Raw genomic sequence first — 4,373 nt, 5'->3', positions numbered from 1 at the left:
AAATTATTTATTACTAAACAGGAGCAAAAAGCAAGGAATAAAAATAAAATTGGGTTGCCTCCCAACAAGCGCTATCGTTTAACGCCCCTAGCTAGGCATAAAAAGCAAGGATAGATCTAGGTATTGCCATCTTTGGTAGGCAATCCATAAGTGGCTCTCATAGTAGATTCATAAGGTAACTTAATTTTATTTCTAGGAAATTGTTCCATGCCTTTCCTTAACGGAAATTGGAATATAATATTTCCTTCCTTCATATCAATAATTGCACCAATCGTTCTAAGGAAAGGTCTACCAAGGATAATAGGACATGAAGGATTGCAATCTATGTCAAGAACAATAAAATCTATGGGCACATAATTCCTATTTGCGACAATAAGAACATCATTGATTCTTCCCATTGGTTTCTTAATAGTGGAATCCGCAAGGTGCAAGTTTAAAGAGCAATCATCAAAATCACGGAAACCTAACAAATCACACAAAGTCTTTGGAATCGTGGAAACACTAGCACCCAAATCACATAAAGCATAGAACTCGTGATATTTAATCTTAATCTTAATAGTTGGTTCCCACTCATCATAAAGTTTTCTTGGGATAGAAACTTCCAACTCAAGGTTTTCTTCATAAGATTGCATCAAGGCATCAACAAGATTCAGCATCGGTAAGAGGATCAATCGGAGTGCTAATAAAATCATTGTTGTTGGTATTGGTAAAGTCACACAATTTAGTGTTATCTTGAGACATCGAGACAAGCAAGCAATCCAACACACAAGCAAACAAAAAGTAAACGGGCAAAAAGAGGCAAATAGAGAAAGAGAGGGAGGATAGAGAGAGAAAGGGCGAATAAAACAGCAAGGGTGAAGTGGGGGAGAGAAAAACGAGAGGCAAATGGCAAATAATGTAATGCGGGAGATAAGGGTTGTGATGGGTACTTGGTATGTTGACTTTTGCATAGACTCCCCGGCAACTACGCCAGAAATCTTCTTTCTACCTCTTGAGCACTGCGTCGGATTTCCTTGAAGAGGAAAGGATGATGCAGCAAAGTAGCGTAAGTATTTCCCTCCGTTTTTTAGAACCAAGGAATCAATCTAGTAGGAGGCTACTCGTGAGTCCCTCGTACCTGCACAAAACAAATAATCCTCGCAACCAACGGATAAGGGGTTGTCAATCCCTTCACGGTCACTTACGAGAGTGAGATCTGATAGATATGATAGGATAATATTTTTGGTATTTTTGTGATAAAGATGCAAAGTAAAATAAAAGCAAAGGAAATAACTAAGTATTGGAAGATTAATATGATGAAGATAAACCCAGGGGCCATAGGTTTCACTAGTGGCTTCTCTCAAGAGCATAAGTATTTTACGGTGGGTGAACGAATTACTGTTGAGAAATTGACAGAATTGAGCATAGTTATGAGAATATCTAGGTATGATCATGTATATAGGCATCATGTCTGAGACAAGTAGACCGACTCCTGCCTGCATCTACTACTATTACTCCACTCATCGACCGCTATCCATCATGCATCTAGAGTATTAAGTTCATGAAAACAGAGTAACGCCTTAAGCAATATGACATGATGTAGAGGGATAAATTCATGCAATATGATAAAAAAACCATCTTGTTATCGTCGATGGCAACAATACAATACGTGCCTTGCTGCCCCTAGTGTCACTTGGAAAGGACACCGCAAGATTGAACCCAAAGCTAAGCACTTCTCCCATTGCAAGAAAGATCAATCTAGTAGGCCAAACCAAACTGGTAATTCGAAGAGACTTGCAAAGATAACCAATCATACATAAAGAATTCAGAGAAGATTCAAATATTGTTCATAGATAATCTTGATCATAAACCCACAATTCATCGATCTCAACAAACACACCGCAAAAAGAAGATTACATCGAATAGATCTCCACAAGAGAGGGGGAGAACATTGTATTGAGATCCAAAAAGAGAGAAGAAGCCATCTGGCTAATAACTATGGGCCCGAAGGTCTCATGTAAACTACTCACACTTCATCGGAGAGGCTATGGTGTTCATGTAGAAGCCCTCCGTGATGGATGCCCCCTCGGGCGGAGCTCCGGAACAGGCCCCAAGATGGGATCTCGTGGATACAGAAAGTTACGGCGGTGGAATTAGGGTTTTGGCTCCGTATTTGATCGTTTGGGGGTACATAGGTATATCTAGGAGGAAGGAGTACGTCGGTGGAGCAACAGGGGGCCCACGAGGGTGGAGGCACGCATGGGGGGGGGGGGAGGCGTGTCCCCCTACCTCGTGGCTTCCTCCTTTATTTCTTGACGTAGGGTCCAAGTCTCCTGGATCATGTCCAGTGACAAAATCACATTCCCGAAGGTTTCATTCCGTTTGGACTCCGTTTGATATTCCTTTTCTGCGAAACTCTGAAATAGGCAAAAAAACAGCAATTCTGGGATGGGCCTCCTATTAATAGGTTAGTCCCAAAAATAATATAAAAGTGGATAATAAAGCCCAATAATGTCCAAAACAGTAGATAATATAGCATGGAGCAATCAAAAATTATAGATACGTTGGAGACGTATCAAGTATATATAGTCTAGGGGGGAGAAGGGATACACATGCCTCGGCCCTTCACTGTGCGCAGACAAGGGAGGTCGGATGTCCGGGCTGGTCGGGCCGGATGTCCGGGCTTTCAGGCGATGCCGGATGTCCGGGCTGGGGAGGCCGGATGTCTGGGCTGGAGTGGTGGCACTTGTTGCTCTCGGGTTCGTAGGGACCGGATTTTTGGGCTGGGAGTCGGATGTCCGGGGGCTCAGGAACGGTCGGATGTCCGGGGGCTCGGGAATGGCCGGATGTCCGGGCTGGCAAGGCCGGATGTCCGGGGCCTGGGAGTTGTTCTCCGTATTCTTCCGTCGTCGCTTCCATGCTTCCCTCGCGGATGGTGTAGTTGTTCCTTGGCGCTTGCACTCCTCCTCAACATCCGTGAAGCTCCGACAATACCTATGCATGCACACGGGAGAAGTGTCAAGTAGTATACCATCCTCGAAGGGGTCAAGTGAGCACGTGTAAAGGAGATGATTCACCTTTATGTATGTGAAGTAGATGTCGCACGTGTCACTTGCCAAACGGACTCTTGACATGGTGATGTCTATAGGATGCTCCGCATCATCTCCCCTCCCTTGGGAAAGATCCGACCTCGGATCTCAAATCAAAATCACCATGGGAAAGAGATGGCGTCGCCGTGTAGAAGTGGTTGATCACCAAGTTCTCGTCATCTTGAAGCTTGAAATGGGCACTCTCCAATGTCGGACCATCTTGGGATTCCTTCAAAAGTAGAAAAGACAACCACTAGTAGAAAAAGGGCCTTTAGTCTCGGTTCTGGAACCGGGACTAAAGGGTCGGTACTAGAGCCTCCCCCTTTAGTCCCGGTTCTAACTGGATCCGGGACTAAAGGCCCTCCATGTGGCCGCTGCATGGAGGTCCACCTTTAGTCCCGGTTGGTAACACCAACCGGTACTAAAGGAAATTTTATGATTTTTTTAGAAATTTTTTTAATTTTTTTTTGAATTTCAAATTTCTGAATTATTTTAACCTCTAATCTCTAATCACCCCTCATCACTGCTCAATTTAACCTTTAATCTCTAATCACCCGTCATCATTCCAAATCATCTAACGTCCCGAACGGTCACCCATCCTCTCACTACTCCAGCCTGAGCATGCTTAACTTCCGGGTTCTATTCTCCCTCGTTTCCAAGTCTGCACTTGTTGTTTTCCTGACAATAGTAAGATGTCAATCCTATTAACCCTCGGGAATTTAGCTTTAGCATGAAGTCACACATTTCACTATTTGAGTTTGAAACTATTGTTCTAAAAATCAATAATTATTTAGTAACACTAATATTTCTTGGGTAAGTAGTTTGACCACAGTTTGACCACAGTTTGACCATAGTTGACCAAAATTCAAAAAAACTGAAATAATTATTTAGTAACACTAATGTTCTTGAATAATTATTTAGTAACACTAATACTTCTTGAATAAGTAGTTTGACCATAGTTTGACCAGATTTAACAAAAATTCAAAAAAACTGAAATTTGAGCATAACTTTTTTTCCTTTTAGAATTTGAGGATTCTAAAAATTTGAGGATTTTCGTTCCGAACATTTTGATATATTATACGTTTTTTTCCGACATCGTATGCAAAAGTTATAGCCGTTTTACATTTTCCCTACATTTTTTTGCAAAACATGTCCAAATTTAAGTTTTTAAATTTTCCTAACTAGTAGATGTAGTAATATAACTACCTCTCGAAGGATTTTATTTTTTGAAGTTTTTATCATTTTCTTTTGATTTTTTTCAAAACAAAAAAGGTGATCCACGGGGGGGGGGGGGGGGGGGCCGGG

Source organism: Triticum urartu, chromosome 7, assembly GCF_003073215.2.
Source record: "Triticum urartu cultivar G1812 chromosome 7, Tu2.1, whole genome shotgun sequence".
Classification (NCBI taxonomy): Eukaryota; Viridiplantae; Streptophyta; class Magnoliopsida; order Poales; family Poaceae; genus Triticum; species Triticum urartu.
Note: the sequence above shows the minus strand (reverse complement) of the source record.